The sequence below is a fragment of the Vicugna pacos genome, chromosome 13, assembly GCF_048564905.1.
Source record: "Vicugna pacos chromosome 13, VicPac4, whole genome shotgun sequence".
NCBI lineage: Eukaryota > Metazoa > Chordata > Mammalia > Artiodactyla > Camelidae > Vicugna > Vicugna pacos.
Window position 1 is genome coordinate 3,353,175 of NC_132999.1, and position 20,230 is coordinate 3,373,404.

Below are 20,230 nucleotides of genomic sequence, written 5' to 3' on the forward strand. Positions count from 1 at the left end.
CTCAAGGGTGATACCAGCCAGTAACTGTCCCGTCAGAAAGAAGGAAGGGAGAGACACACCAAAGGGCTGCCAATCGGCCTCGAACCCTCTCTTCCTGCTGACCTGCACAGGTCACCAGCTCCAGAGCAAGGGGGTGGGACTCTGCCCTTGCCTGGAAAGCCTGGGGAAATATGTTGGCCAAGTGGTGACCCCAAAGCCAAGGTCACCTGCCTCCAAGGCCAATGTTTTCCTCATGGGCTCTCCCTCTACCTCAGAGGGACAAGCTGAAGGAACTTCAGACGTCCCCAGCGAAGATAAGACAGGAACGGCGGCTGAGATCTTGGCCCTAACTGGGCCACGAATGAACCGTGTTACCAACGTCAAGCTCCAACTTCTCTGGATCTGTTTCCTCAACTCTAAACTCAGGGCTTAAAGTTGTGTGGTCTCTAAGACCCTGCTGAGCCATTTCATGGACCAGAATCAAAACGGCACATATCCCTCAGGGTTTTAGAGGCCACAGGCTTCCCTGAAGTACCGTCTCCCTCACTTACATTCTCCCTCAGCTCCCTTCCCAAAGGCGTCCTCTCGTTTCCCAGCATCCTCCTCTCGTCCCCTGGTCACACCCCTGCACCCTCAAGCCCCTCCTGCCTGGCTCCCCGGGAGAGCGTCGCCTCATGTCGCAGCCCCGCCGGGAGGACAGTTGAGCGCTTCCCGTGGGTGGTGGACGCACCTTTCATTTTCCACCTGTCATCAGGAAGCAAGGTCCCGGCTCCCGTTCCCTCCTCGCACCCTTCTGCCTCCCGGCCAGCAGACTCTGGAGCTTTTCCAGCGCTCTGCTGGGGGTGGCCGGAGTCTTCCTCAGACCAGGTCACTTGGCTCCGGTTACTGGGCCAGCCCCAGCCTGGCGCACCGCCCGCCCTTGCCCCCAGCCCTGAAGCAGGCTCCGCTGGGCTCAGCCGAGCAGTAGCCAACAGTCTTTTTCACCTGCTCTAAAGCACTGGCCTGACACCGTCTCTTTTGGGGACCCATAATTGGGCTATATTCCAGGAAAGAACCTTAATGAGAAAGCCATAAAGCGTTTTTCTGAGAGTCTTTTCTCCCTCATCTTGCACCTTTTCTTCCCCAGCGGTCGTAGGAGAGGGCAAGGGGTAGGTACGGTCTGTCCTCTGCAGCCACGGGTTCAACCAACTTGGATTGAAAATATTTGGGAAAAACAAATTCCAAAAAGTTCTGAAAAGCAGAACTTGAATTTGCCCCACTCCAGCAGCTCTTTATATAGTGTTATGTTGTATTCGGTGTCATGAGTAATCTAGAGATGACAGAGTACACAGGAGGGTGTGTGTAGGTTAAATGCAAATACTATGACATTTTATATAGAGACTTCATCCCTGCACTTTGGTATCCACGGATTTGGTATCAGCAGGGGCCCTGGAGCCAGCCTTTCAGGATGCTGAGGGACGACTGTACTGCCTTTTTAGGGAAAGAGACGTCCCAGAGGGTTGAGATAATTCCTTTGTGGTGAGAGAATGCTCTCCTTTCAGAGCTCCCCCACTGTGCTGGCTGCACAACGAGCATTTATTAGGTGCTGGTTAATTGAGCAGATGCAACGTCCTGGTGGATCTCCTCAGTATAGCAGATTACAGAGCTAGACGCCAGCAGAGGCTAAGCACGCCTCCCCAGCCTCCAACCTGCCCGCAGCCCCACCTCCCTCCCTGCCCAGCCTCACAGCAAAGCGAGGGGAGGAAGTGAGGATGTACCCCCAAGGCAGCTGCTCCCCGACCTCCGGGCCAGTATGCTGTCCCTGGGGGCCCTCTGTTTTCTTCAGTGATTCATGAGCAATAATATTAGGGAGGAAACAGCATCCTTCAATTCTTTCTACCATTTCTCTTATCTTTTCAGGGTTCTTATTAAGCACTATCTACAGACTTATTTATGTGATGTCATGATAGGCAGCCCCGTTGTCAACATGCCACTTGCCATGAGCACTGAGTTCAGTATAAATAAAAGCCAAATAAATGCCACATTGTCTCCATGCAGAATCTTGTCTGTGCGTGACTGGAAGGCTGGCTATCCACAGGGAGAGGGGGGGACCCCTGGAGATGATCAGATAATGGTCACTTTTGCTTCCTGGATAGTTGAAGAGCTCTCCTTCCCCCTCCTCCTCCGGAGCGATGAATCCAGGGAGGCCCGCTTCTTACTGGAGCACAACCTCCATATGCTCTCAGAAGCCGACTCAGAACTGGGGGCACAGAATCATGGGGGGCTGTTTATTGCCAAAGAGCCAAGTCATTACCCTTTGCCTCACGTTTTGTTAGCTTCTCTTTGAGGGGTGGGAAGGACACACAGATACGTCTTTGATCCTTGTTTTCATATCGGAAATGAAGGGGCGGGAGGAGATGGGGAAGGAGCCAGCCTTGGGGCACATCGGTGCCTAGCACCACGCGGGGAGCTTGGTCCCCTGCCCAAGCCCTCCGACCTTGGCCGGCAGGGAGAGGGGGCAGGCATCACCTCTTCTTCCGTATTTGAATAAATGCTCATATTTGAAAACGGCTTGAACCACAACCACAGACAGTGGGGCGCCTCCACACGACCCCCACGTCTTCTCCCAGAGCACCCCTTTCTTCTGGGCAGGGAGCCCGCCCTGCGTTTCTCGTCCTCTGATCGTGCATTCCCTTTCTGCAGTGTCTTCCCCCCTCCACGTCCTCATGCTCAACCCCCTTCTACTTTTCAAGACTTATGCAGACGTAAACCTCGAGAAAGCTTCCTTAATCCTCCCTTGTCTGATTGACGCCATCGGGCTGGGCACTGCTGTGCACAGACGTCTTGTGCCACACTGGTCACCAGGGCGTTGTCATGCTCTGCTGGATCTCCTCTTCCCCAGGCTACCCGGGGCTCTTTGAACACAGGGTCTTGTTCTTGTTTGCATCCTTAGCACCTATTGGTTGAATTCTAGGCCCCACCACCACCCCTCTGTATTCTAAGGAAAAGATGCGTTTTCGGGAGGAAGGCAGACGCGTCGTTCCCACCCACCCCGTAGTAGACCCTCTGTCTGCTGCGTAGACCCCACCCAAGGCTTGACCAGCATGTGACTCCCTTGTCCAAATCAGAAAAAGACACTCCTTCCTCCTCGCAGACGCAGCCCAGGGCAAGGAGCGAGGCTTGGCGAGCAGCACGTGAGCCGGACTTCTGCACCCTGCACCCCTGCAGCCTGCAGGCCACCTGCCGGTCAGCCACCCAGTCATGAGCACCGTGACCATTTCTCCTGACCTCCGGCTCGGGCTCCAAGACTCCAGGCTGCCTTTCTACTTTGCTTCCCACCACACCCCACCTCACCACCGCCCCTCATGAAGGGAACGGTGTGTGTGTGTCTGAAGTCACAACACCCCGTGAAACCCAAACACAGACCCCAGGAGGGAGGCTGAAGAGGTCCTACTTTTTCCAGCCACTGTCTGGGCCTGGCCACGTGGGCCCGTTTACACGTGGGCTGGTTGCGAGCCTTTGGCAGACGGAAGTGCTCAGATAGTTGATACGTGTTGGTCATCATTAAACCTCCCCTTCAGGGTTTCTTGCCACCTTTGGTTTGTGTCTCAATCTGGAGCAAATTTAAGCCACAGTTTAGGCCTCTGCGTTTCCTTGGTCTAATTAATAATTCATGATGAAGATTTAATCAAGGCACTAGCTTTTGTGGAAGTTTGTAAAACACTTTTATTTGCCCTGGAGATCAGAATGACCACTTTCTAAATCTGTGAAATGATTTTTTCCCCCAAGATGAGGAACTTTTACTCTCAACTGTAAATTTCAGCTGTTTGCCATATGTAACCACAGAGAACCTGTTTATTGACTTAGTATATTAGAAGTAGTTAGGCAGGAAGGAAAGGGAACCCAAACTCCAGCTGGGAGAGAGTGTGGGGAGGGGAGGGGGGGCCAGCGCTAGAACTGAGCCTCGGAGAATCAGAGGAGAGACAAAGGCTCACGTCCCAAAGGAGAGGATGGGAGGGTAACCAGAGTGGGAGACGGGCAGTCGGTGCCCGCTCAGCACAAGCCCTTTGGAGACATAAGCAGAGAACTTGATGGAAAATGGGGGACTGAAGGGGCTGTCAGACACTGGGAGGCCCCAGGGGATGGAGGCCTGTTTGTCAAAGTCTCTAACACAGGACAGGTTTCCACCCGCCTGGAATCGCAGAACGGAGTTCTTGACAAGTGACAGACAGAGGGTCTAGGCAAGGGGGGCTCAAGCCCCCACCCGCGGAGGCTTTGCAGCCTCAAAGCCAAATCACTAGGAAAGCAACTTAAAGGTGCAGAGTGCTCAGCGTCCACTGTAAATGCCTTTTGAAGCTCTGCAGGTGACTCTGATGTGCGGCCAGGTTTGGGAGCCAGTGGTCCAGATGACCTTTCAAGGACCAGCACTAACTCTGGGATTTTTAAAAAATTAAGTCAAGAGAGGAAGGACAGAGTTGGTGCAGAAGAGCTGGACACCGTCTGCGGATTCAGGCACTCACACACGGTGGTCAGTGGTTCTCCAGAAGAATCATTAGAGTAATGACACCGTATTAAGTGTGTGGTTACCACCACTTAATCTGACAGCAATCCAGAGAGAAGGGGATCCCTGGCCCCAGTTTACAGAGGCAGAGATGGAGTCTCAGAGAGGTGGGGTGACTGGCCCAAAGCCACTGCTAGTGAGTGGCAGGGGGTGCCAGGTTTGGGGTCTCCTGATCGCAGGTGCCTTCCTCAACCCCATATACCCTCTGTGGACCGGTCCTGCGTATGGCCTGCTTGAAGTTAGACGACCTATAACAAGGGGGTTTGTAGGTGTTAAAAGTTAAAAGGAGAAGCCCTGCAGACCCCAGCCAGCTCTGGTCCAGGCTTATGAGGACAGACCAGGATGAGTGGAAAGAAATGAACTCTTCAGGGGCTAATAGCCACCAACACATTTCTCATGTGGAATCATGGCCGAACAAAACGCTGGGGGTGGGGATGTGGGGTCTGGTTTGTCAGAGAATTCAGTGACCAGAACAAGAGAAAAACAAACCTGGCTCGTGAAATGAGCCAGTCACAAGAGGACAAACACTGTACCATTCCACTTATGAGGAACCTGGGGTCGGCACATTCATCAGGACAAAGCAGAATGGCGGGTTCCCAGGGCGGGATGGGCAGGAACGGGGAGTTAGTGTTTACTGGGTACAGAGTTTCGATTTGGGAAGAGGAAAGAGTTCAGGAGATGGACGGGGGTGATGGTTGCAGAACCTGGCGAGTGCATTTAATGCCACTGAGCTGTAAACCTAAACATGGTTAAGACGGTAACTCCTACGTTCTGCGTATTTTTAAGATGCATAACGTAAAAAATGGAAAACAAAAAAAAGTAAACAAACAAACGAAATACAGCCAGGCCCTCAGGAGAGGACAAACCACTTCTGGTACTGAGACAAGGACAGAGTTTCTCCTTAGAGAGCCAACAGGGGAGACTTGGTGAGGCTGCGGGAGATGGCCTCACAGCAGGACCGCGGGAGACGCGTCTCCCAACCCTCAGTGTATGCTGATGACTTGACACTAAAATGCAGTTCAGTGAAGCTACGCAGGGGGCCGGGGCGACGTCAGGCGTTCAGACAAGCACACTGTGGCTCAAGGAGGCCGGAGGAGCCGTGGCCCACGTGGCTGTGGGACCGCTTGGCAACCTGCCTGGCCGTCAGCGCCAGCGGGAGGGACCCTGTGGCAGCACCACTGTTACCCAGGCTACAGGAGACTTGCAAATAGTGTCACCTGACCACCCACTTCAGTCAACACCAGTGTGAGACTAGTGTCTCCAGGTTTTCCAGCCTCCAAGGCTGAACTCTGTCCTGAACCCAGCATCCAAGCTAGAAGACTGCAGGGAAAGCCGGTCTTCAGTGCGTCCTTCCTGCCCCAGGTGTTTCTGAGAATCCCCCCAGAATATGTCCACATCCTGGAGCTCAGGCCTGTTTGTCACTTGTCATATTGCCCCAGACTGTGTTCCACTCCCTCTCAGTCCCTCTGGATCCTCCACTGCATAAACACTGACCCCTCCACTAGACCAGAACATAATCACGACCAGCCTATATAACCTTGATCAAGATTTTCTGAAAGCTTAAAGACAGCAGAAGGGAATTACAAAATACAAACAAAAGGCTTACACCCTGGAGGCAGGGAGTCTGAGCTGTCATAGTCCGTAGCCCCTCGCTTGACCCCACATTTCAGAGTCACCTACTTCCCCCAGTGAAATGCTGTGTCTCTGTCCCTGCTCCCGAGAATCTAGGTTCCTCGGTGCCTTTCACAGTCCAGCAAGATATAGAAACATCTCAGCTGGCCTCCAAGGCAATGCAATAATCATCTCAGAGACGCAGCTCTGCGCGCAGAGGAGACACCCCGTCACGTGAGTTTACGGAGGCACCTAGTTCCTCTTTGTCTCAAACATCTTCATTCCACATAGGCTTTGCTCGAACATGACCGAGTGCCCATTAAAGCGCTTCCTCCAAGATAAAGCGCCATTTCCCTCCATGATGAATCATGAACCTGCAGTTTGTCCCCGTTTCTAGTTATCATGTTTCCAAAAGTGGAGGGGGCGCCATCTAAGCTCCAGCCACACCCTCCACCCACTCCCATTGCCGTGGAGAGGATGGGGGCCAACCTCGTTCCTTCTGCCCACTGGACTCCTTCCGGCCGTGGGTAGGATGGCTTTAAATGCTTGTGGCTCAGTGATTTTAGGACTCATTTGCAAAGCAAATGCAGACCATCTCAAATTAAGGTTCAGTGAAGTGGGGCGCTGGCTGAGGACTTCTTTGGTTTGTTTTGTTTGAAAACCACAGTCTTGCTCTACAAAATTATCACAGAGCCAGCAAGATGGCTGATAGCTTCTTTTCGCTGTATTCTACTCTTCCAGATAAAGCTGCGATGAACGTGTCCTAATGGAAGGGGCTATTGAGATGGGGTGGTTGGCTGGTGGCAGCTGAGTGCCGGTGCCCTTAGGGACAGGCCAGCCTGGAAAGTTGGCCTGGGCACTGGTATCTGTGCTGGTGTGATTGGTCGTGGTCCCCAGTGTGTGTGTGGTGGGGGGGCTTTGATTCTTCTTAGGGAAGTGCGGTGTAGTGTTTGGTCAACTTCAAAGCCCCATGCAGCTGCCTCAGATCTGCATTTCAGACGCAACCCAAGTGTCATCCAAATGTGGAGGATGGGGGCGGGGAGCGGCGCGGCCGCCTTCCACTCAGTTAACTCTTGGCAAAACAGATCTTCCTGAGTCTCGGGGGGGAAAAAGCAGCTTAGACAGACCATAAACAGGCCCCGAGGCCCTTTGGACATCAAATAACACTAGCAAAACAACATTTAGATGAGTTAAGTGTAGATCAGTCAAAAACATATGGACCACATTTCCCTGAAAATACACAGGGGTTTACAAATTACAGGCGCAGGGGTTTGGCAAAATGCAATTCAGGTTTTGCCAAACCTAAAATGTTTGGAGAAGATTTAAAGAAAGTAGGCTGACCCCAGATGCCTTCAACTCTGCTCATCCCTGACACTGATAATATCCCACACAACCACAAGCATTTAAGTGCATGGGTTTTAAGAGATTTATATGTTGAATAAACTTAACTACTCACAACAAGCTGAGATTCTTTTCCAAATGAATGTTCACAGAAAGCTGAAACTGCCAAGAGACCCGCTCACAAAAGGGGAAAATACCCACCTTCTGAGTTGGGCCAAGGAGACCTACATCCGTGTTTAAACTAGCAACAAAGTGGAGTATTCTAAGCTTTACAGCCTATAATTGCACATTTGTGGAGCAGAGGCTTGGCTCTGCCCCAGCACGGGTCTGTCTTTGCACGACTAATGGTATGTGTCCATTGGCTGTGTATGCGGACAATGTGTGGATGAAAACACTCGTTCCTCCATTGCGTGCTGACATTCCCACATGTGGCAGGGCCATGAGGCATTCCTGTCTCGAAGGAAGGCTGTCCCAGTGGAACCAGGGAACCCAAGATCCAAATGTTTGGGTTTTGAGACTCAAAAATGGAGATATAAAAGATCTTGGTGGACCCCATCCTGAGATGAGATCAAGTCCTCAGGCTGGATGGGGCCAAGGAGAGCAAATGGAAAATAAGAAGACTCTGAAAATGGCCCTGCCCCTCGGGGGATGGAGGGGAATGAGGGAGCTTGGGGCGCAGAAGAACAAAGGTCCCCTCTGCCCTTCTCCCTGCATCCAAGGGACAGCAGTGTTGCAGGGGAGCTGCCCCTCCCCACTCCCAACGTGGGCGGGAGCAACGGAATGAGAGTGATTCCCAAGCCCCCAGATCGAGTCCTGTGACAGCCCCAAGGAGTCCCCACAGCTCAGCGGCAGTGTGGGGGGAGGCAGAATTTCTCCAGGGCTTCCAAAGAGGTGGGGGAAGTAGTAGAAAAGAGGCGGGGCATGGGCTGTGTGGGTCAGTGCCCGAGAATGGGAGGGGATGGTACAGACCTGGGAGGCTGGCGTGGACAGAGGGACAGAGGCCCTGGTCCAAGCCCCCCCCCAACTCCCTGCCCCCACCCCCCATACCACTGTGGCAATAACAAGCCATCCAGAATGGGGACACAATCCCGAGGGATAGAAAACTATCCGGCAGTAACCAAAATTGTCAGCCACCGAGAAGAATGGGATTTGAAATGGAAATGACATTGATTTAAACACGAAGTCACGTTTCTTGCACACCTGAGCAGTGGTCCTAGATTCGTGCCCTTGCATCACATGGATGAGGTGACAGAGCGGGTCAGAGGCAGGTCCCTTTATACTGTGCAGGACACACCCTGACCTCTAGGAGGCAGTCAAAGCTTCCACAACCTCACTCCATCCCAGGGAGGAAAGGAAACAAACTCCTTTGGGTCCTCAGGGAGGAGCTGAGGGGCCACGGGGGCTTGGAGAGGCTGCAGGTTTCCACTGAAGAAGGGGTTGTCACGGAACAGAATTTTAAAACCCCCTTTTGTTGTTTCTCTCCTCATGGAATCCCAGACCTGTGAGCAGCTGCTGGAGGGAGGTGGGGCCCACAGACAGGAGAGAGCCTCGTGCCACCCTCCACCCCCCAACCCCGCACAAGAAGGCCGAGGGCCCGGGGACACTGCGGAGTAAAGCGGGGCGAGGTGGGGGCCCGGGGGGCTGGGAGCCAACCTGGGAAGCTCAGCCTCGCTTGCTTTGTCACGTCACTGGGACTGGAGGCTCCCTTCGGCCTTTGGAGGCCCTCCGCGCTAGGCCGGGCCGGGCGCGGGCCGGGGGCTGGGGGCCGGGGGCCAGGCAGACGCCCCGAGCAGGGAAGACCCGCCCCTGGTATTTCGCTGAACAGGGTGAGAAAATGCAAATTACACCGATGAAAACACAGGGGGTGTAATGTTGTGTGTTTGGTTATTAAAATCCCGTAGTGGGGACCTGGGACAGGGTTTGGGGAATTCTGCGTGTTGGTAGCTGGAGGGACAAACTGGCCATTCAGAAATGAACAGAAAATTGGCCTCCTTTGTCCTTAAGGCAGAAGCTGGAGTTTGGACAGAGGTTTTCCCTCTTCTGGAGGTTCCCTCTCGTGACTCTCTGGGTCATGTAGATGTCAGTGAAGTGTCTCATCTGGTTCTGACCTTGGCCAAGTTCTCCACGTGCAAAGAACATGCTTCAGACTGTGGCATTAGGAGCAGAAAGTTTTTGTTACCAAGTAACTCTGGGATAGGCACTTCATAGGCGAGGACTTGAGAGAGAGTTTTATAACAATTAGGAGGGGGAAAAAGGTTTGATTGGGGCTTGAACTTGAAAAATAAAACTCAGTTATGAAATTAAGTTTTTGAAAATCTAATATTTAACACAATTTCACGTATAGTTTCAAATGCACATTCTTAGACTAAAAAAAGATGAACCATTAATTTTAGAAAAATCTTCAAAATTTAGAAATATTTGTGCAACAGCGCTGCATCCTCTGCCTTGCATTTTACTTCTCTGGCCAATCTCACATGAAGGGACATTTTCACAAAAGCATACAAGGGCTTTATGAGTTCTCCCAAAGGCTTCTCATAGTGATCGATGGACACACTTTTCCCTTTGAAGTGCCTCTGGGGGTCACCCTCTCTGCCGATCCGTGAGTTTTCCTGTTGCTAAGTGGCACACCTCCATCACTCCCCTGTTTTTAAGGGCTTGCTGTGATTTGAACAATGTTCCAACTTCATCCCTCTTGATCTTTTGCAAGACTTGAAATTTGCCTTTGAAATAGATTTGCATCACCATCCTGTCAGATGTGTGTAATCCCCACAGTCATCAGGTAACTAAGCCAAAAAGGGCTTCATGAGGTGGGCAGGAGAGGGGCCATGGTGGGTGTTCGTGAGCAAATATTTCTGCGTTTTCATGACTTTCATTTCCCTGCACAACCTTGTAACTACAGGGACTCCAATAATGAATCTCTGGATAACCTCTGTAATTCTGTTCATTGTTCATTAAAATAAGGGGAGAAGCAGTACTTCTCTACAGGAAGAGTTGCTGTTTTGTGGTTTGGTGTGGTTTGGTTATAAACTCTTCCCTTTCCATGCTCCTTCCTCCTCTTGGCCTTTTTGAGTCAGACATCCAGCAGGTGCAGCCTCTAGTCAAGGCCTTAAATTGGCAATTCATAATAATTCCCAGGCGTTTGCACGAGGTCCACGGCCGATCACCGAGGAGGAGCTTGAACGATGGTTGGAGGCTGACACTCTGGCGGAAAAGAGTGTTCGCTTGCCTGGGTGTCCATGGAATCAGAAATAGAAACAGTGAGGACGACATAATCGGTATCTTTAACAGGTAGGAAATAAAGGGTGTCATTGGAAAACCCTTGTATTCGCTCCTGCCCCGCAGCCCGTCTAGGCCGACCTGGCCCCTGCACCCCTGTGAAATCTCAGGCGCCCTAGATCATATCCTTTCAGTTGAGATCATTAAGTCTCTGGCCACTTCCGATCACAGGAACAGACAGTTCAGGGACCAACGTGTCCAGTTCCGTGTAACATTAGAAAAGGACTTCTCCCATCCTGCGGTGCCCATCCTGCCAGGGATGGAGGGCGAGTGAGAGGTCAAGGGCTCTCTGAGAGTGAAGAGGGGCGCGGAGCAGAGGGGAGCGAGGGACCACCCCTGGGCTGGGCGTGGTTGTCCTTGCCCACGGAGGAGGGCAGTTCTGTAATCTCTTGTCCAAGCCCAGCCACCTCTGAGACTGGAGGGGGAGCCCCGGTCCCCCAGGGGGCGCTCCCATCTGAAGTTCTTCTAACCCAGGCCATGTATCCTCCTCCACTGGCTTCTTACCCCCGCCGCCCGCCTCCGAGTTCTGCAGCCCATTCCCCACCCATTCTCTTGTGGGGGTCCCACTGCCCCTGCAGAAGGTCCTCTTAGACCTGGAAGACCACTGCGGGCCACCCTCCATGGGGCCCGTCAGGTCCGCAGGAAACATGCTCACTGCTGAGCTGGTGAGGGAGGGGTGCCACAGAACACAAAATAATTCTTTTGAAAGAAATTTTCTCTCCAATCTCTGCCACTTTTTTGGCCTCTAAATCTTCTGATGGTCAGTCAGCCAGTGGTTGGAACACCGGTTCTGGCCGCCTCCTTTGCACACTGTGCTTTTGTGGTCAGCGTCTCACTACAAAAAATGGAAGAAATTGGCACCTGTCTTACACTGACTACAACAGAAAGGGTCCATGTACACCATCCTTTTATAACAACAATAATAATAGTTCCCCTCGCCTCCTGTTACTATAAAATAGCGACTATGCTAAGGGCTTACGGGATCATTGCATTTAATGCTTACAGCAACCCCATGAGGCAGGTACTAATTACTAGCCGTAGTTTAGAGATGAAGAAAATGAGAAGTTAGTTGGCTGCACTTCACACAGAGAGCAGAGACTCACACTCGTATTTCTTTCACCAGAGAGGATTTTGGAATCTGGAACCCTGATTCTCTTAAGGAGAGAGAACTCTTCGGGACTAGTTAATTGCTCCCCACTGCAGGGTAGATTTGGAACTGGCTGAGGGAATCAAAACATCAGCTCTATCACTGGAGAAAGCTGGGTTGGGGAATGCAGCTGTACTCATAACCAAACAAGACTTCCTGCTCCTTCTCCTCTGGGTGGACCTTACTCCCCCTCTGCCCACTGGTCAGATGCTCCCTGAGGGAGCCCACCCAAGTGCACTTGTCATGGGGGCTGGGGGGTGGGGGGGCATGCAGGCCCCTCGGAGGGGTCAGCAGATCTCAAAGGCAGACCCGTGTCCCATTGCCCCTCCAGCAGAAATCATGTTCCAGGCTTTCCAGGCTGTCAGGCCAGCCAGCCACCCCTGCCTGCTCTGGGAAGGCCAGGGAGGAGCGGAGAGGTGGAGTTCCAAGAGGGATGGTGCATAAAAAACAGGGCTTTGCTTGATTCTGGAGTCAGCAGGGGCCTAGAAACATAAGAACTTTGAGGAAGGGGGAAACTTGGAATTGTTCGTGTATGCGCCATATTTGCTTTAAGGGGCTGGCCTACAAAAGGGAAGTTAAGTGGAAGAGAGGAGTCAGCGGGGACTTGAGAAGGTCTACATCGTCTGCCTGCTTGTGTGGCACATCGGATGATTGAGCGTGGCCCATAGTGGGGATCTTCCCTGCCTCTCTCCTCTTGGTTAGAACGTGGTGCGAGGCACGGGAAATTGCAGCCATTGACTGTGAGGTGGCACCCACGTCCAGGAAAGTACCCAGAGGTTTTACACATCTCCTGCCTCCTCCTCGGCAGGAGGGGCCCAGTGAGCTGGAGAACCACCCCACTTACCTGCACCCCCAGTATTTCATAGCTGAAGCCTGTTATTGAAGACTCAGTGACTTATAGATTTATCATCTATAAGTTCTCGAGGTCAGAAGGCCAAAATGGGTCTCACAAGACTAAACTCAAGGTGGCATGAGAGCTCCGTTCCTTTCTGGAATCCACGTTCTTAACTTTTTCAGATTTTAGAAGCTGCCTATACTCCTTGGCTCAGGGTCTCCCTTCCGACTTCAAAGCCAGAGACAGCACGTCGAGTCTTTTTCACATTGCATCACCTGACACGGATTTTTCTTCCTCCTCCATCTTTGTGATGACACTGGGCTCACCTGGAAAATCCTGGCTAATTTCCTGATTTTAAGGTCAGCTGATTAGCAAACTGAATTCCTTCTGTAACCTTAATTCCCCCTTGTTGTGGAGCAGAACACGTTCCCAGGCTGCAGGGGTTAGGACTTAGGACGGGGACACTTTTGGGAGGTCATTATTCCAACTAGCACCCTCCCCTCAACCCTGCCAAGCTTCGACTGGTGTGCACACACACACACACACGCACACACACAACATGCCTAAATACTCCTAAAGAGGCAATTTGAACAATGAGCTCACTCAGGTCTACCAGCTTCTGCCTCCGTTCTATACGGTCCCTCTTCCAAGTAAGGCTGATGTGTTACTTTTCCAGACGTTAGAGATTCACTTGGTGGGTTTTAATCTTATATTAAGTTGGAAAGGCTTTAACCCAATTGGGAACAGCATGCTGCCTTCAGATGTGAGCTCAAGCCGGCTCTTTATTTCCACCAGTGTCAGCCGAGCAGAGCCCCGGCCGGCCGGCCCTCTCCCGGAGGTATGCTCCAGAGGGTCTGTCCCAACCTCCACAACCACGTCTGTAGTTTTCAGAGCAGCTTCCTAGCAGTGGAAGTGTTAACTGCATGATTAAAGATCACGAGAAGAAAAGAACTATTTTATATTTTTTAAACCCCACAGTTATCAATCTTTATTATAAAAAACATATGTGCCTCCCCTTCTGTAGTAGACGAGTTCCTGACTGGGTATATGTAAATCAAATTCTTTATAAATTGAGTCATATTTTAAATGCACTAGGGGAGCTGGCTATTTAAAGGGATCCTCCTGTGAATCTTTTTGTCAAGCCAAGAGGCTGTTGGTGATGTTAATTTTCACCCCTTAATTTGTCTGTTTCATAGTTGCAGATTTTCATCAAACCCCACCAATTGACAAAGCAAAGCGAGGCACACCTGTATCCTGTATTTCAAGGCTATCTTTTTCATGAGAGCTCGGAAAGCTGTCAGGTGGACTATCTCATTTATCTTCCAACATTCTCCCAGAGGAGTGGGGGGCGGTGTTCATTATCCTCGAAGGAGGTGTAACTCTGTCCCCGACAGCCACCGCGTGGCGGGGGCCCCGTGAGAGGCCGAGGCTGCTCAGCTGAGAGCCATTATTCTCCAGTTCACAGCCAGCCCTGTGCCAGGAGGGGTGCTTGGGCAGGTTTTCTCTAGAGCCCGGAATGTTCTTTTGGCTCCTCTTCGTCACTGCTGTTCTGAGACAGAGAAACTGAGGAGCAAAGAAATTAAGTGCTTTACAAAAGTCTTAAATGTTTACTGAACACCCACTATGCACAGACACGATGCTGAAGTTGAGTAGGGTACCAATGTCATGATGGCCTGACCACCGTCACCTTGAGCTGGCTGCCTAGTAGGGGAGGCTGGCAGGTGACGGCACCAAGAACCCAACATTAGGAAACACTGAAGCCTTCAACTTGCCCACGGTTTTCTTCTCCCAAGGACTCTATAGATGTGACCTCATTCAATCTTCAAAACTCTGTAAGGTAAGGTTGGCTTTGGTTTTACTTTTTTCAGCACAAAGAAACTTAGAGATTGGTGATTTTCCAAAAGGCACATGGCAGGTAAGTGAGTGAGCCAGGATCTGAATTCAAGCCTGTCTCATCCAAAGCATGTGCTTCACACGTCACTGTTATTGAACATAAGCACAAGCAATGAGCTTTGTGGTTATCGTGGCAGGAATAATAGATTCTGACCGTCAGGATGAAAGAAACTGTCACAGAGAAATGCTCTTTGATCCAGGCCTTGAATGGTGAGAAGGATTTCCATAGAGAACTGGGAAAAGAAACTGGATAAAGGCATGAAAGTATATGTGAGTGGTCTGGTGCACCCAGGTTACAAGAGAGCTATAGTGCTAAACAAGGCTGAGAGTTAGGGACATATCATAGAAGGTCTTAAATTCTTCTTTAAAGGAGGTGAAACTCCTTCCCACAGTGGTGGGAAGCCACTGAGACTTTTTGGTGGGTGGGAGCAAATTCTTTCTGGAAGACATTCTGTCATCAGTGTGGAGAATAAATCTGAACCAGAAGATTGAATCTTGATCGTTAGATAGTATTTCAACAAAATCTTGTAGCACTGCTCGAACCCCTGGTGAGAAAAAGGGCAGGCAGAACTGGAAGCCATGTTGCCTCACTCCCCGCTGTCTCCTAAGCCACACACAGAGAAGCTGGGCTTAGAAAGCACAGCTCTGGGGCATGAGAGGCAAACGGAATCATCTGAACTTCATCTCTTCTTCTCAGACACAAGTCCATTAGACTATCCAAATGGAATTCCAAGGACTCTGAGCTGCCAAACCAGAGAAAGAGAAGATGGGAGAGCTGGTGGGGTCTGAGGCCACCAGAAGCCTCGGGTCTCCTTCCCCAAGTCATACCCACCCACCAAAGTTTATAAATCTTTAATATCCACCCTTCAGAGCAACTTTGCCAGGCCGTGAAGGAGGAGGGGAATTGGAATAAGGTGTACATTTGCCCTCGGTTTCTATTTTTTTGGCCTGCAGCATACATCTTGCATTTGTTAAAGACCTTGGGGCTCCTGGAAGAAAGGAAATTCAAGTAGAAAAGCCATTATGAGCGTATTGCTATTAGCAGTCGTGGGTTTGGCAGGAGGCCTGGGCCACCCGGACTCCAGAGGCCTGAGTGACTCAATGGGAGGCTCCGTCTGACTCAGATGGGCCCGTGCTGTCAGCCAGGGAGGTGCCGGGAAACCGCCCCTGAACACAAAGGGGAGCTGGGGGGCCGGGGAGGTGGCTGCACAGGGGGATGGGGAGAGGCAGTAGCAGGGGTGGAACCAGACTCACGGGTCTCTGGGTAGTCCAGAGCAGATACCACCTATGAAGTGACCCTTCTGTGGGCAGAAGGCCCTCCTACTCACTTGCCAATGTGCCACCCCTCCCGGCTCCAGGGTGCCGGGCTCCCACGAAGCAGAGGTTTTTATTCCTTTGGCTGCAGGCCTTGTATACACTGTAAGTTTCCAGCTCTGCCCTCCCACCCTGGAAGGGTGAGACTCACCAGGCAGAGATCTCTCCAAACCCTCCTTTGCAGAAAGGGCCTGGGTACATGTTGGGAGAGAGTGTGTGAACCGTAAGCCCTGGCAGAGAGCAGCGAGGGCCAACCGGCAGGGGGCAGACCAGATTTTGCTGGGTCCCCATGTTGGATCCGGGCCAAGGCTGCCCCACGCAGCACTTGGGCGGAGGCTCCGCACCTTCTCCCTCCCCAGAGCAGCCTGGACAACCTCCTGCCGCGGCGGCTGCTGTGCGAAGGCAAGGTTTGCACCCGGGGTCGCTCCCAGCACCGGAGAGCCCCAGGAGAATTCCTGAGACGCCCTGGCGGGCCCGGGACCCAGAACTCGGCCTGGCCCGCGCGTGGAGGGGCAGACCCGAAGCGCCTACAACGATTTTTCAGTGACTCTGGGAATCTGGTTGCCCTTTAGACAGCAACAACAGCAAATGCCCGTTTATGGACGGGGTATGAAGTATGAAGTCAGAAGTTAGAAAGACACCTTTCCAAAACCCAAAATGGCCCAAACGTGCCCCTCCCAACCCTTGCAAGCCTTCCTGCTGGAGGCCTTTGCTGAGCTGCAGCCGCAGCTGTGGCCCACATGGAGGAGGCCGTCGCCCCGGGGTCTCACTTCCCCTGTTGCCAAGCCCTGTGGGGCTGTAGAAAAGAGGCTGGAACAGACATGTGGCAAGACTTTCAAAACAGACCCTCTCCCCAGCCTGTCACAGCTGTCAGAGCCTGTGTCGCATGATGGTTAAGAGCTAGAAATTTGTAGTCAGACCTGGATTTGAATCCTGCCTCCACCACTCCCCAGCTGTGTGATTGTGGGAAAGCGTCTGGACCTATGTGAGCCTCATTTTCCTCATCTGTAAAATGGAGCTGATAGTAGCCTCTTCCTTGGAGCTTTAAGAGGACGAAATAACACAGGGAAAGTGCTTAGCACGGTGCCCGCAGACAGGACATGCTCTCTACACCGACAGCAGTTTCAAAAAGAATGTTTTGAAGAGAATGCATTGCGCCCGAGGCCTCGGCCGCTGCTTGGCTCATCTCCAGAGCCTGGGGAAGGGAGGCTTTGCTGTGCAGGATGGGGACCAGTCCAGATTTCTCTGGAAGACCTTTGAGCTGGGGACTAAGCCTTGGTTTGGCCCCTTGCTTCATTTCAAGGAGAAAAAAGAAAACTGCAGAAGAAACTTATGGGAGGCACGTGGGTGCTTTTGTTTATGCCGCACAGCGGACCTCAGCCAGTGGGGAGAGCACCAGGGATTTTCAAGTAGCTGCAGGGACTCCCACAGCACCTCAAGCCATAGCTACACAGGTGTCGCAAGGCGAGGAGCAGCGAGCCCTCCTGCCATTAACGCCTTCACAGGGAACTACTAGGAGTGGAACAGGAACTTGGGCCAGGGAGGATCCGGGTGAAATGTGCTTATTCTGGATGGCTGCTTCGGACCCTCAGCTGTCCTCCTGGATTCCCTGGCCTCGGACATCCAGTAGCCTTTCTGAGGACCATCCCTCCTGTTCGTCTCACCTAGAAACCCATTAGATGGGGCAGAATGGGCGCCTTACTCCAGAAGGATACATGCAGAGACACTTTTCTTCTGTTGACCTTCTCTCCTCCCTCCCAGAGGATATTTCAGAAAAGAATTGTCTAAAATGGAAAATCTAAGCTAGGCTAGAATACGGAAGCCAAGACAGAAAACAGGTGACGCTGGAGCCAGACAGACCTGGGCCACATCCTCGCTCACAGCTTCCTCATTAGGAGAGGCCTTGCACGGGTCACAGCCTCGGTGAGCCTGTCACCTCATCTGTCGGCCTAGCGCTGGTGCTCTAGGCTAGTGGGCCTTGAACCTTGGTCTGAGTCAGGACCAGCCCGAGGGCTTGTGAACACGCAGACTGCTGACCCTGCGCAGGAGGCCTGGGCTCATTAGCCTTTAACAAGCTCCCGGGTCACACTACCGGTCCAGAGACAGGATTCCACGTCGAGAGCCACTGCAGCTGTTACCCTGGCTCAGAGTCCTTGTTCACGCAAAGAGGCAGAGACAAGAAGGACATCAGAGTCTGGTGGAGGGAGACTCATGACGTCTGGGTGCGTCCAACTTCCTCTGACTAGCTGTGTCAGCATCCTCAGTCGTGAAGTGAAGAGGACGCCCACCTTTCAAGTGAGAGGGTAGTGAGATCCGTATGAAGGAGCCTTGTGAAGCACAATGCTCTGGACAGCTGTGAAGGGTTAAATGCGAGGACTGTTCTGAGGGTTAAAGTCCACAGGGCACGAAGAGGTCTGTGGTGCAGGGACTGGCACACAGTGGGGCTCAGTGAATATTAATTAAATCTAAAAACGCAGTAACTCAAAATAGCCACCGACTCCGTGCCAGAGGTTTCAGTCTCTGTCATCCATTAAACAAAAAATGGTAATAAAGTTACAACACATGAAATTCACATTCCAGGCGTGGGTGGCGGAGACCTCCTTGGCTTCCAATCCAATTCATTATTCAATCCTTTACCAGCAAGCTCCCTCCACTGCTTAATGTGGAACCAACTGTGGATCTTGATAAGAGGGAAAGACTGGGCTCTGTTTCCACTTTGCTCTTGGCAGTCCTCGGGCCTCCAGTATAACTTCCTCACAAAATGAATGGTGTTGGATCCCAGAGAGACAAATCTAATCTCATCTTGTCCACTCAGAAGATCCGTATCAAGCATTGCAGACTGTCTGACTGCAGCCAGGGGCATCTGATCCCATCTGGATTTGGACCAGAGTTTAAATGATCAAGTGGGGAGCCATTAGCATGTAACTGGCCCACTTTTTTAAACTTCGTTCTTGTCTAAAGTTTTATTTGAACAGCCCCCAGATGAGAGGCAGAGAGAGAAACAGAGTGAGAAAGAGCGAGAAGGGAGTTTCAAGTCCATCGCCTCCTTTAAAAATACACGAATGCATCAGCATCCCGCATTTCCACTGTTGATGGGCAGGACGGTCTGGTCAGATAACTGTGCTATGCCGGGAGACCTAATTACCAAGCCTCTGGAGAATGTAAATTACTCTTCAAGGAAAAAAATAAGTCTCTGGTTACTCTTGGTTGAATAAAATGTCACTTATTTCCACTCCGTCATTTTCAGAAACATTCTGCCAACTTCAGATGGAATTACTGGTGAGCTGTTACCCAGAAAAGGTATACCTCAGCCAGTCAGTTTTGAGCGATGCTTAAAAACGTCAGTTTTTCATGCATGACTCTCTACATTGTTTTTTTTTCCTTCTATATCTTAACCTGGCTGTGTTATTAAGGAAACACCCAGAATCAGTAAAAACAGATATAAACTAAATGTTACTGCAGCAAATGACATCTCTAGGGATGCGATGTGAAATACCCTGATTTAGGTCAAATTGGTTCATATTTGTGAAAGGAAACCAAAGTTCAGACACCAGATCACTTGGGGACTGTAGGTCTATCCTTTGCCAAATTCCAGTATTCAATTAGATGCAGACGAAGGCTTTAATTTGGTACTTTAAGAAGGCACCATCTTTTAAAAAATCATTAATTAGGTGTTTAAGTGTCAGAGTATCTTTGATGTCAAGTTTTCTCCTAAGAGACTGAAACATTTAAATTGGAAAGAAGGAAGAAGGAGAAGGAGAGAGAGAGGGAAAGAAAGAACTCAACTCTGGTTCCAGCCTCTCAGTGGACTGCTTAGGGAGAGGAATTTCTTAACATTCTTACAATTCAAAATACTTGGCATCATGTCGCCTCTTCACTGGGGATGGAGGGTGGGGGGGTAGTACTGAGCAACAAGACCTGAGCAGGAGGTGTTTTACTGAACTCAAGGCTCATCCTGTTTCTTCTCCAGCATCACTGAGAGGCTGACAAATCTGGTAATCTAGTTGCCCAAACCTTTGAAACACTGCGATGAAAATCAATCCCACTATTTCCCTGTGAGGTCTCTCAGGGCTAAGGATGGGAAGCGTTTCCAGGCATGACTTCAGCTTTGGAGCGTCAGCTTTCAGGCAGTCACAGAGATAAGGTCGGGGCTGAAGTTGGCTGGTTTCACAAGATGCCTCTGTCATCAAACCACGGGGCAGTAGGGAATTTTGCGGGAGGTTCTTTGCTCGCCTAACCCAGGTAAAATCTTAATGAGCAAGAAGAGACAGGGGAATCAAATATTTGAAAGCAA